The sequence below is a fragment of the Neofelis nebulosa genome, chromosome 6, assembly GCF_028018385.1.
Source record: "Neofelis nebulosa isolate mNeoNeb1 chromosome 6, mNeoNeb1.pri, whole genome shotgun sequence".
NCBI classification, from domain to species: Eukaryota; Metazoa; Chordata; class Mammalia; order Carnivora; family Felidae; genus Neofelis; species Neofelis nebulosa.
The window spans coordinates 5,933,714-5,947,507 of NC_080787.1; positions in this window are offsets into that span (position 1 = coordinate 5,933,714).

Consider the following 13,794-nt stretch of genomic DNA (forward strand, 5'->3'; position numbering starts at 1 on the left):
ACTCAAACAAAAAATAAAATTTGTATGTTTATTATTAAAAATCTCCATATGTCTTCTCTTTGCAAGCAGCCATCTCATTATGAAATAACTGTTATACAATTCTGAATGATGAGTAAGAAATAGAAACATCCCATAGCAAGTGAATGTGACATTGTAGTCTTTATTTTATTTTTTTAATTTCTTAATTTTTAAAAAAATTTACATCCATGTCACTTAGCATATAGTGCAGTAATGATTTAAGGGATAGAATCCAGTGATTCATCCCATACATATAACACCCAGTGCTCATGCCAACAAGTGTCCTCCTTAATGACCCTTGCCCAATTAGCCAATCCCCCCACCAAAACCCCTCCAGCAACTTCAGTTTGTTCTCTGTATTTAAGAGTCTCTTATGTTTTGTCCCCCTCAACGTTTTCACATTATTTTTGCTTCCCTTCCTTACGTTTACCTGCTTTGTATCTTAAATTCCAAATATGAGTGAAGTCGTATGTTGTCTTTCTCTGACTGCTAATTTTGCTTAGCATAATACACTCTAGTTCCCTTCACATTGTCGCAAATGGCAAGATTTCATGTTTTTTTGATTGCCGAGTAATACTCATTGTATACATATACCACATCTTCTTTAATCTTTCATCCATCGGTGGACATCTGGGCTCTTTCCACGCTTTGGCTATTGTCGACAGCACTGCTATGAACATTGGGGTGCATATATTCCTTCGCAACAACATACTTGTATCCTTTGGATAAATACCTAGTAGCGTAATTGCTGGGTCATAAAGTAGTCTATTTTTAAATTTTTTGAGGAACCTCCATACTGTTTTCTAGAGAGGCTACCCCAGTTTGCATTTCCATCAGCAGTGCAAAAGAGTTCCCCTTTCTCCACATCTTTGCCAGTGTCTGTTGTTTCCTGCATCGTTAATGGTAGCCATCTGGCAGGTGTGAGGTGGTATCCCATTATGGTTTTGATTTGTATTCCCCTGATGATGAATGATGTTGAGCATCTTTTCAATGTCTGTTAGCCATCTGGATATCTTCTTTGGAAAAGTGTCTGTTCATATCTTTTGCCCATGTCTTCACTGGATTATTTATTTTTGGATGTTGAGTTTGATAAGTTCCTTATAGATTTTGGATACTAACCTTTATCTGATATGTCATTTGCAAATATCTTCTCCCATTCCATCAGTTGCCTTCTCGTTTTGCACTGTGCAGAAGCTTTTTATTTTGATGAGAACCCAATAATTCATTTTTGCTTTGGTTTCCCTAGCTCACGGAGATGTGTTGAGTAAGAAGTGGCTGCGGCTGAGGTCAAAGTGGTTTTTGTCTGTCTTCTCTTCTAGGATTTTGATGGTTTCCTGTCTTAAATTCCAGTATTTCATCCATTTTGAGTTTATCTTTGTGTATGGTGTAAGAAAGTGGTCCAGGTTCATTCTTCTATATGTCGCTGTCCAGCTTTCCCAGCACCACTTGCTGAAGAGACTGTCTTTATTCCATTGGCTAGTCTTTCCTCGTTTGTCAAAGATTAGTTGTCCATTCGTTTTTGGGTGTATTTCTGGGTTCTCTATTCTGTTCCATTGATCTGTTTGTTTTTGTTCCACTACTATACTGTCTTGATGATTACAGCTTTGTAATACATCTTGAAGTCTTGGATTGTGATGCCTCCGGTTTTGGTTTTCTTTTTTCAGGATTGCTTTGGCTATTTGGGGTGTTTTGTGATTACATACAAATTTCAGGATTGTTTGTTCTAGCTCTGTGAAGAATGCTGGTGTTATTTTGATAGGGATTTCATTGAATGTCTAGATTGCTTTGGGTAGTATCACCATTTTAACAGCATTTGTTCTTCTAATCCATGAGCATGGAATGTTTTGCCCCCTTTTTCGTGTCTTCTTCAATTTCTTTCAAAAGCCTTCTTATGGCTTATAGTGTATAGATATTTCATCTGTTTAGTTCAGTTTATTCCTGGGTGTTTTATGGGTTTTGGTGCAATTGTAAATGCGATTGATTCCTTGATTTCTCTTTCTGTTGCTTCATTATTGGTGTATAGAAATACCACTGATTTCTGTGCATTGATTGTATATCCTGTGACTTTGCTGAAATCATGGATCAGCTCTAGCAGTTTTTTGGTGGAAGCTTTTGTGTTTTCCATCTAGTGTATCATGCCATCTGTGAAGAGTGAAAGTTTGACTTCCTCCTCGCCAATGTGGTTGCCTTTTATTTTTATTTTTTACATTTATTTATTTTTGAGAGACAGAGTGAGACAGAGAGTGAGCAGGGGAGGGGCAGAGAGAGAAGGAGACACGGAATCAGAAGAAGGCTTCAGGCTTTGAGCTGTCAGCACAGAGCCCGATGCGGGGCTTGAAACCATGAATGATGAGATCATGACCTGAGCTGAAGTTGGACACTTATCCAACTGAGCCACCCTGGTTGCCTTTTATTTCTTTGTGTTGTCTCATTGCTGAGGCTAAGACTTCCAACACTATGTTGAATAACAGTGTCAAGAGTGGACATCCCTGTCATATTCCTGACCTTAGGGGGAAAGGTCTCATTTTTTCCCCATTGAGGATGATAATAGCAGTGGGTCTTCCATGTATGACTTTTATGGTCTTGAGGTATGATCCTTCTGTCCCTACTTTCTTGAGGGTCTTTATCAAGAAAGGATGCTGTATTTTGTCAAATGCTTTCTCTGCATCTATTGAGAGGATCAAGAGGTTCTTGTCTTCTCTTTTATTGCTGTGATGTATCACATTGACTGTTGCATATATTGAACCAGCCCTGCATCCCAGTTATAAATCCCATTTGGAGATTTATTTGTGGAGAATAATTTTTTAATGCATTGTTGGATTTGGTTGGGTAGTGTTTTGTTGAGAATTTTGCATCCATGTTCATCAGGGAAATTGGTCTGTAGTTCTACTTTTTAGTGGGGTCTTTGGCTTGGGAGTCGAGGTAATGCTGGCCTCATAGAATGAGTTTGGAAGTTTTCCTTCCATTTGTATTTTTGGAATGGCTTCAAAAGAATGGAATGTTAACTCTTCTTTAAATATTTGGTAGAACTCCCCTGGAAAGCCATCTGGCCCTGGACTCTTATGTTGGGGAGATGTTTAATTACAAATTCGATCTCTTTACTGGTTATGGGTGTGTTCAAATTTTCTATTTCTTCATGTTACAGTATTGGTAGCTTATGTGTTTCTAGGAATTTGTCCATTTCTTCCAGATTACCCATTTCATTGGCATATAATTGCTCCTAATATTCTCTTATTATTTGTATTTCTGCTGTGTCTTTTGTGTTCTCTCCCCTTTCATTCTTGATTTTATTTATTTGGGTCCCTTCCTTTTTCTTTTTGAGCAAACTGGCTAGGGGTTTATCAATTTTGTTAATTCTTTCAAAGAACCAGCTCCTGGTTTCATTGATCTGTTCTACTGTTTTTTTCTTTCTCTCTTTCTTTTCTTTTTCTTCTTTTCTTTTCTTTTTTGGTTTCCTTAGCATTGATTTATCCTCTTATCTTTATTATTTCCTGTCTTCTGCTGTTTTGGAGTTTTATTTGTTCTTCTTTTTCCAGCCCTTTTAAGGTGTAAGGTTAGGTTGTGTATCTGAGACCTTTCTCCCTTCTTTCGGAAGGCCTGGAGTGATATATACTTCCCTCTTATGACCACACCTTTGCAGTGTCCCAGAGCTTTTGGGATGTGGTGACATCATTTTCATTGGCTTCCATGTACTTTTTAATTTCCTCTTTGATTTCTTGGTTACCCCACTAATTCTTTAGTAGGATGGTCTTTAGTCTCCTAGTATTTGTTACCTTTCCAATTTTTTTCTTGTGGTTGATTTTGAGTTTCATAGCATTGTGGTCTGAAAATATGATCTTGATCTTTTTGTACTTTTTTTAGGGCTGTATTCTGTCCCAGTATGTGATCTATTCTGGAGAATGTTCCATGTGCACTCGAGAAGAATGTATATTCCGCTGCTGTAGAAGGAAACATTCTGTATCCATCTGTTAAGTCCATCTGGTTCAGTGTGTCATTCAAAACCATCGTTTCCTTACTAATTTTCTGTGTAGATGGTCTGTCCATTGCTATAAGCGGGATGTTGAATTTCCCCTACTTTGATGGTGTTATTATCAATGAGTTTCTTTATGTTTGTGATGAATTGCTTTATATATTTGGGTGCTCTCACATTTGGGGCATAAATGCTTATAATTGTGAGATCTTGGTGGATAGACCCCTTAATTATGATATAATGACCTTCTTCATCTCTGGTTACAATCTTTATTTTAAAATCTAGAGTATCTGATATAAGCATGGTTACTCTGGTTTTCTTTTGGCAACCCAAAGCATGGTAGATCTTTCTCCATCCCTTTATTTTCAATGTGAAGACGTCTTTAGGTCTAAAGTGGGTCTCTTGTAAACAGCATATAGATAGATCTTGTTTTCTTATCCATTCCGTTTCCCTATGTCTTTTGACTGGAGCATTTAGTCCATTGACGTTTAGAGTGAGTACTGAAAGATACAAATTTATTGCCATTATGTTGCTTGTAGAGTTCAGTTTCTGGTGGTGTTCTCTCATCCTTTCTATTCCTTGTTGGTTTTGGAATTTTTTCCCCATCTTTTCTCCCCTCAGAGAGTCCCCATTTCAGGACTGCTTTAGTGGTCATGAACTCCTTTAATTTTTGTTTGTCTGGGAAACTTTTTATCTCTCCTATTTTGAAATGCAGTCTTGCTGGATAAAGGATTCTTGGCTGCATAGTTTTCCAGTTCAGCACATTGAATATATCCTGCCACTCCTTTCTGGCCTGCCAGGTTTCTGGGGATAGGTCTGCTGTGAACATGATCTGTCTTCCCTTGTAGGTTAAGGACTTTTTTTTTTCCCTTGCTGCTTTCATGATTCTTTCCTTGCCAGAGTATTTTGTGAATTTGACTGTGATATGCCTTGTTGATGGCCGGTTTTTGTGGAATCTAATGGGGGTCCTCTGTGCTCCCTGGATTTTGATGTCTGTGTCTTTCCCCAGGTTAGGAAAGTTTTCCACTGTGATTTGCTCACATAACCCTTCTACCCGTATTTCTCTCTCTTCCTCTTCTGGGACCCCTATGATTGTGATGTTGTGCCTTTTTAATGAGTCACTGATTTCTCTAATTCTTAAATCATGCTCTCTTGCCTTAATCTCGCTCTTTTTTCTGCTTCATTATTCTCTATAAGTGTGTCCTCTATATCACTGATCCTCTGTTCTGCCTCATCCATCCTTGCCGCTGCTGCATCCATCCGTGATTGCAGCTCAGTATAGCATTTTTAATTTCATTCTGGCTACTGTTTACTTATTTCACCTCTGCAGAAAGGGGTTCTAATCTATTTTTGACTCCAGATAGTATTCTTATTATCGTGATTATAAATTCTTGTTCAGACATCTTGCTGTATCTGTTTTGTTTAAATACCTGGCTGTCATTTTTTGTGTTCTTTCTTTTGGGGTGAATTCCTTCATTTTGTCATTTTGAAGGGAGAAAAAGGAATTAATGAGATAGAAAAATTGAAATTAAAAAATTAAAATTAAAAATTTATTAAAATTAAAAATTAACACACACACACATACAGACACAGAAAACTCGAATAGATGGCGCTCTATCCTAGGTGTATTTTGGTCTTGTTGTTGAAAGTGGTTTGACAGGGCGCCTGGGTGGCGCAGTCGGTTAAGCGTCCGACTTCAGCCAGGTCACGATCTCGCGGTCCGTGAGTTCGAGCCCCGCGTCAGGCTCTGGGCTGACAGCTCAGAGCCTGGAGCCTGTTTCCGATTCTGTGTCTCCCTCTCTCTCTGCCCCTCCCCCGTTCATGCTCTGTCTCTCTCTCTGTCCCAAAAATAAAATAAAAAAACATTAAAAAAAAAAAAATTTTTGAAAGTGGTTTGACAGATTAGAGCTAAAAATGGGGGGGGAGTGAGAAAAGAGAAAAATAAGGAAATCGTTTGAGGATTTGAAGAAATGAGTACACTGAAGTAGACTAAACTGAGATGATGTGGATAAAATAGAATTTGAAAAAATATACACAAAAGTAAATAATATAGGAAAAAAAATTAAAGAAAAATATTTTTAATAAAAGTTAAAAATAAATATGAAGTTTTTCATTTTCTGTATTTAAGAAAAAGGAAAGAGATGAAAAAGAGAAATAGAGAAAAAAAGAATCGTTCGAAAATTTGAAAAAGTGAATCCATTATAGTGGACTAAAATAAAATGATGTAAGTAAAACTGAATTGTAAAAAATTTACATAAAATCAAAAAATATACAATGGAAATTAAATAAAATATTTTTAATAGAAATTGAAAGTAAAAATGAATTTTTCTCTTTCTGCATTCAAGAAAAAAGAATGAAAAAGAGAAAAAAAGAAAATGAAGAAAAAAAAGGAAATTGTTTGAAAATTTGCAAAGGTGAATACACTGATGTAGACTAAAATAAAATGATGGAAGTAAAGTAGAATTTGAAAAAATTTACACAGAAGTAAAAAATATATTAATGACAATTAAAGAAAGATATTTTTAATTAAAATTGAAAATAAAAATGAGTTTTTGTTTCTGTATTCACGAAAAAGAAAAGAAGTGTAAAAGAGAAAACGAAAAAAAAAGAAAGAAAATTGAATAGATGAATCTGCTAACAGATTGAAGTAGGACTGAAGTTGCTTCATTTTCCCCTAGAGATCAGTCTATGTAGCGCTTTTTAGTCCACAAACTAAGCTGGCAGTGATACTTGTGTTCTTGAAGAGCGAAACTGGGCCAGTTGGCCAGGGCTCAGTGTAACAGCTCCGCTCTCCACTAGATGGCACTGCTAGCCTACTGGGGTGGATTTTTGCAGTGCTGGTAGGTGCATATGCGCATGAGCGGGAGTCGTGAAAATGGCACCACCCAGCTACCCCGTCTGTTCTCCCGGAGCAGCAATCACGCACCTGTTCTCTGTCTTCAGCTTTCTTCCACTCCCCGCTTTTTTATTTTCCGTGACCAGGCCCCAGGCAGCACCTCTCTCCCAAGTTTTGTCTCAGATGCGGCTGTTTTCCCCAGCCCCTTACTTCCGAAGGACTGTGGCCTTGACCCGTTCCACACCTCTGCAGGAGGGTCTCACTGAGCAATTGTCGAACGAGCAATGACCGAATGTGGGCTGCACCCAGGAATGCCCGCTGGACCCTGCTGTTGCTGGTGCCCCGAGACTGCGGCCAGGTGCCAGCCCGCCCCAGAAAAAGTTCGAGAGATAGGGTAGCAGCAGCGTTTCAGGGATTATGGAAAACCACAACACACATCTGGCACCAGGCTTTACCTTCAACAACCTTGCCCCAGCACCAGTGAATGTAGCTGCCTTCCGGGGTCTGCTGGGACCAGGTGGCTTCAACAGTCTCTACCAAATGTCCTTCCAGCAGTGGAACTGCTTTCCCTGTGTGGCCCGAGAACATCCCAGACCCCAGTCTGTTCCTCGGGATTCGCCCTTCCTACCAGAGCATCGCCAGGTATTGAGCTGCGGAGTTGTAGCCTTTGCACTCCCCTTGTTTACAGTCTTAATGGAATTTAAACCCTTTCCTTTCTCTTTTCTCCCTTTTTAGTTTAGTCCCTGTGGCTGTTTCCAATTCTCCACTTTCTCTCCAGCTGCTTTTGGGGAGGGGTACTTTTCCCGTATTCTAATCCCCTGCCCAGTATCTGTCCTGTCTCTGCCCGCAAAAGCAGTTCCCTACCTTTTGGGGCTACTTGCTCCTGAAATTCACCTCTCCATGATGCCTACCTGCTGAATTCTGTGGTTCAGGTTGTGCAGATTGTTGTGTTAATCCTCCAGTCAGTTTTCTAGGAGTGTAGGATGGTTTAGTGTTGGTCTGGCTGTATTTCATGGATGGGAGACACACAAAAGACTTCCATGCTGTTCCATCATCTTGGCTCCTCTGCTCTAAGACCTTTATAAATTTCAATTCAAACCCATTAATGGATATGTGATTTGTCAACATCTTCTCCCATTCAGTAGTTTTCTTTTAATTTAAAAAGGAGTATTTTTTGAAATATTTTGGAATTATTGTACTGTAGTTTTTAAAAATATCTTTTTACTCATTCATCTTTATCATAAATATTCTTTCTTTTTTAACTAATTTTTTTACTTCATTGATTCAAGTTAGTTAACAGATAGTGTAGTATTGGTTTGAGGAGTACAACCCAGGTATTCATCACTTACGTATAAAGCCTAGTGCTTATCCCAACAAGTGCCCTCCTTAATACCCATCACCCTTTTAGCCCATCCCGCACCTACCTTCCTTCCAACCACCCTCAGTTTGTTCTTTGTATTTAAGTGTCTCTTATGGTTTGTCTCCCTCCTTTTTTATCTTATTTTTACTTCCTTCCCCTCAGTTCATCTGTTGCATTTTTAAAATTCCACATATACATGAAATGATATGAAATTTGTGTTTCTCTGATGGCCTTATTTCACTCAGCAAAATAGACTCTACTTGTCTCTATGTCACTACAAATGGCATGATTTCATTCTTTTTGATTGCCAAGTAATACTCCATTGTATATATTTACCACTTCTTTATCCATTAGTCGTGGATGGACATTTGGGCTCTTTCCATACCTTGGCTATTGTCGATAGTACTGCTATAAACATTGGAGTGGAGGTGTTCCTTCAAACAGCACACCCATATCCCTTGGGTAAGTACCTAGTAGTGCAATTGCTGGGTCATAGGGTAGTTCTATTTTTAATTTTTTGAGGAACCTCCATACTGTTTTCCAGAGTGGCTACACCAGTTTACACTCCCACCAGCACTGCAAAAGAAATCCTCTTTCTCCGCATCCTCACCGACATCTGTTGTTGCCTGAGTTGTTAATGTTAACCATTGTGACAGGTATGAGGTGGTATCTCATTGTGGTTTGGATTTGTAGTTCTCTGGTGATAAGTGATTTTGAGCATTTTTTCATTTGACTGTTAGCCATCTGTGTGTCTTCCTTGGAGAAGTGTCTATTTGTGTCTTTTGCCCACTTCTTCACTGCATTACTCATTTTTTTGGGTGTTGAGTTTGATAAGTTCTTTGTAGATTTTGGATACTAACCCTTTATCTGATATGTCATTTGCAAATATCTTCTCCCATTCTGTTTGTTGCCTTTTAATTTGCCGATTGTTTCCTTCATTGTGAAGAAGGTTTTTATTTTTTTAAATTTTATTTTTTAAAAAATTTTCATCCATATTAGTTAGCATATAGTGCAACAATGATTTCAGGAGTAGATTTCTTACTGCCCCTTACCATTTAGCCCATTCCCTCTCCCACACCCGCTCCAGTAACCCTCAGTTTGTTTTCCATATTTATGAGTTTCTTATATTTTGTCCCCTCCCTGTGTTTTATATTATTCTTGTTTCTTTTCCCTTGTGTTCATCTGTTTTGTCTCTTAAAGTCCTCATATGAGTGAAGTGATATTTATCATTCTGTGACTGACTGACTTCACTTAGCATAATACCCTCCAGTTCCATCCACATAGCTGGAAATGGCAAGATTTCATTCTTTTTGATTGCTGAGTAATACTCCATTGTGTATATATACCACATCTTTATCCATTCATCCATGAGTGGACATTTGGGCTCTTTCCATACTTTGGCTATTGTTGCTAGTGCTGCTATAAACATGGGGGTGCATGTGTCCCTTCGAAACAGCACACCTGTATCCCTTGGATAAATACCAGGAGATTTTTATTTTGAAGTGGTCCCGATAGTTCATTTTTGCTGTGTTTCCCTTGCTTCTGGAGACGTACTGAGTGAGAAGTTGCTTCTGCCAAAGTCAAAGGGGTTTTTATCTGCTTTCTCCTCTAGGATTTTGATGGCTTCCTGTCTTACAGTTAGGTCCTTCATCCATTTTGAGTTTATTTTTGTGTGTGGTGTAAGAAAGGGGCCCAGGTTCATTTTTCTGCATGTCGCTGTCCAGTTGTCACAGCACCATCTCCTGAAGAGACTGTCTTTATTCCACTGGATATCTTTTCCTGCTTTGTCAAAGATTCATTGGCCATATAATTGTGGGTCCTTTCCTGGTTCCATTCTGTTCCATTGATCTGAATGTCTGTTTTTGTGTCAGTACCATACCGTCTTGATGATTTCAGTTTTGTAATACATCTTATTTTTTTCCAGAAATGCTTTGCATGGTTTATTCATTCCCCCAAACAAGCCTGTGAGGCAGGTGCCATTAATTAGGGGATGCTTGCTCTTTTGGCTTTGTAACAAGTAGGCCGTTGGAGCACTGTAGAGGGAGGAATCAAATCCCACATTCTAAGCCAGTTCGGAATTCTGCATTTCTCTTGTCTTTGACTACTTGTTTTCACTAAATTTCTCTGAGCTTTGTTATCTTCATTGAAGATCTCTATTATAATCCTTTTATCAAAAATCATATTGTACCCAGGCACCTGGGTGGCTCATTCAGTTACGCTGTAATGCATTTTGAAATCCTGGATTGTGATGCCTCCAGCTTCGGTTTTCTTTTTCAAGATTGTTTTTGGAATTTGGGGTGTTTTCTGGTTCCATACAAATTTTAGGATTGTTTGTTCTAGCTCTGTGAAGAATCCTGGTGTTGTTTTGATAGGGATTTCCTTGAATATGTAGATTGCTTTGGGGAGTATTGATGTTTTAACAATCTTTGTTCTTCCATTCCAGGAGCATGGAATATTTTTCCATTTCTTTGTTCTTCGATTTCTTAAGCTTTGAATAGTTTTTAGTGTATAGATTTTTCACCTCATGGTTAGGTGCATTTCTAGGTATTTAGTGGTGTTTTGTGCACTTGTCAATGGGATCGATTCCTGATTTCTCTTACTGTTGCTTCATTATTGGTGTATAGGAATGCAACCGATTTCTGTGCAGTGATTTTATATCCTGTGACTTTGCTGAATTCATGGATCAGTTCTAGCAGTTTTTCAGTAGAATATGTTGTGTTTTCCACATAGAGTATTATGTCATTGCTAAGAGTGAAAGTTTGACTTCCTGCTGGCCATTTTGGATGCATTTCATTCCCTTGTGGTTTGGGATGCTGAGGCCAAAACTTCCAATAGCATGTTGAATAACAGTGGTGAGAGTGGACATCCCTGTCGTGTTCCTGAACTTAGGGGGAAAGGTCTTTCTTTTTCCCCATTGAGAAAGATATTAGCAGTGGGTCTTTAATATATGGCTTTTCGAATCTTGAGATATGAACTTTCTATCCCTACTTTCTTGAGGGTTTTTATCAAGAAAGTGTGCCGTATTTTGTCAAATGGGTTCTCTGTGCCTTTCGAGATGATCATGTGGTTCTTGTCCTTTCTTTTATTGATGTCATGTATAACATTGATTTATACCTGCATCCCAGGTATACATCACACTTGGCGTGGTGAATACTTCGTTTAATGCATTGTCTGATTTGGTTGGTTGGTATCTTGTTGAGGACTTTGCATCCATATTCATCAGGGAAATTGTTCTGTAATTCTCCTTTTGAGTGGGTTCTTTGTCTTGTTTTGGAATCAAGGTAACGCTGGATGCATAGAATCAGTTTGTAAGGTTTCCTTCCATTTCTATTTTTGGGATGGCTTCAAAAGAATAGGTGTTAAGTCTTCTTTAAATATCTGGTAGAATTCCCCTAAAGGCATCTGGCCCTGGACTCTTGTTTTTTTGGGAGACTTTTGATTACTAATTCATTGTCTTTACTGGTTATGGGTGTGTTCAAATGTTCTGTTTCTTCCTGTTTCAGTTTTGTTAGTTTATATGTTTCTGGGAATTTGTCCTTTTCTTCCAGGTTGCCCATTTCATTGATGTATAATTGCTCATAATATTCTCTTATTATTGTTTGTATTTCTGCGGTGTTGGTTGTGATCTGTCCTCTGTGATTCTTGATTTTTTCATTTGGGTCCTTTCCTTTTTCATCAAACTGGATATGGGTTATCAGTTTTGTTAATTCTATCAAAGAACCACCTTCTAGTTTCATCAATCTATTCTACTGGTTTGTTTGCTTGTGTGTTTTTTGTTTTTGTTGTTTTGATAGTATTGATTTCTGCTCTTGTTTTTAGTATTTCCAATTTTCTGCTGTTTTTTGGTTTAATTTGCTGTTCTTTTCCAGCTCTTTAAGGTGTCCAGTTAGTTAAACAGTTCCAGCTCTTTAAGGTGTATCTGAGACCTTTCTTTTTTCTTTGGGAAGGTTTGCATTGGTATATAGTTCCCTCTTATGAATATTTTTGCTGCATCCCAGAGGTTCTGGGCTGTGGTGTCATCATTTTCATTGGCTTCCATGTACTTTACAATTTTCTCTTTAACTTCTTGGTTCGCCCATTCAGTCTTTAGTAGCATATTCTTTACTGTCCAAATGTTTGTTATCTTTCCACAGTTTTTTCTTGTGATTGATTTGAGTTTCATAGTGTGGTTGTCTGAACATATGCACAGTGTCATCTCGGTCTTTTTGTAGTTTTTGATGGCTGATTTGTGTCCCAGTATGTGATTTATTCTGGAGAATGTTTCATGTGCACTTGAGAAGAATGTGTATTCTGCTATGTTTGGGTGACATATTCTGACTATATCTGTTAAGTCCATCCGGTGTAGTGTGTCATTCATAACCATTGTTTCCTTTTTGATTTTGTGTCTAGGTGATCTGTGCATTGCTGTCATTGGGGTGCTGAAGTCCCTTACTATTATGGTATTATTTTCAATGAGTTTCTTTGTGTTGTGATTAATTGCTTTATATATTTGAGTGCTCTCACATTTGGAGCATAATTATTTACAATTGTTAGATATTCTTTTTTTTTAAATTTTTTTTTTTCAACGTTTTTAATTTATTTTTTTGGGACAGAGAGAGACAAAGCATGAACGGGGCAGGGGCAGAGAGAGAGGGAGACACAGAATCGGAAACAGGCTCCAGGCTCCGAGCCATCAGCCCAGAGCCTGACGCGGGGCTCGAACTCACGGACCACGAGATCGTGACCTGGCTGAAGTCGGACACTTAACCGACTGCGCCACCCAGGCGCCCCGACAATTGTTAGATATTCTTGATGGATAGATCCCTTAATTATGATATAATGCCTTTCTTCATCTTTTGTTACAGTATTTTAAAGTCTCGATTGTCTGATATAAGTATGGCTATTCTGGCTTTCTTTTTGTGACCATTAGCATGATAGGTGTTTCTCCATCCCCTTACTTTCAATCTTAAGGTGTCTTTAGGTCGAAAATGGGTCTCTTGGGATGTGGAGAAATGGGAACCCTATTGCACTGTTGGTGGGAATGCAAATTTGTGCAGTCACTCTGGAAAACAGTGTGGAGGTTCCTCAAAAAATTAAAAATAGACCTACCCTATGACCGAGCAGTAGCACTGCTAGGAATTTACCCAAGGGATACAGGAGTACTGATGCATAGGGGCACTTGTACCCCAATGTTTATAGCAACACTCTCAACAATAGCCAAATTGTGGAAAGAGCCTAAAGTCCATCAACTGATGAATGGATAAAGAAATTGTGGTTCATATACACAATGGAGTACTATGTGGCAATGAGAAAGAATGAAATATGTCTGTTTGTAGCAACGTGGATGGAACTGGAGAGTGTGATGCTAAGTGAAATAAGCCATACAGAGGAAGACAGATACCATATGTTTTCACTCTTATGCGGATTTTGAGAAACTTAACAGGAACCCATGGGGGAGGGGAAGAAAAAAAAAAAGAGGTTAGAGTGGGAGAGAGCCAAAGCATAAGAGACTCTTAGAAACTGAGAACAAACTGAGGTTTGAGGGGGGTGGGAGGGAGGGGAGGGCTGGTGATGGGTATTGAGGAGGGCACCTTTTGGGATGAGCACTGGGTGTTTATGGAAACCAATTTG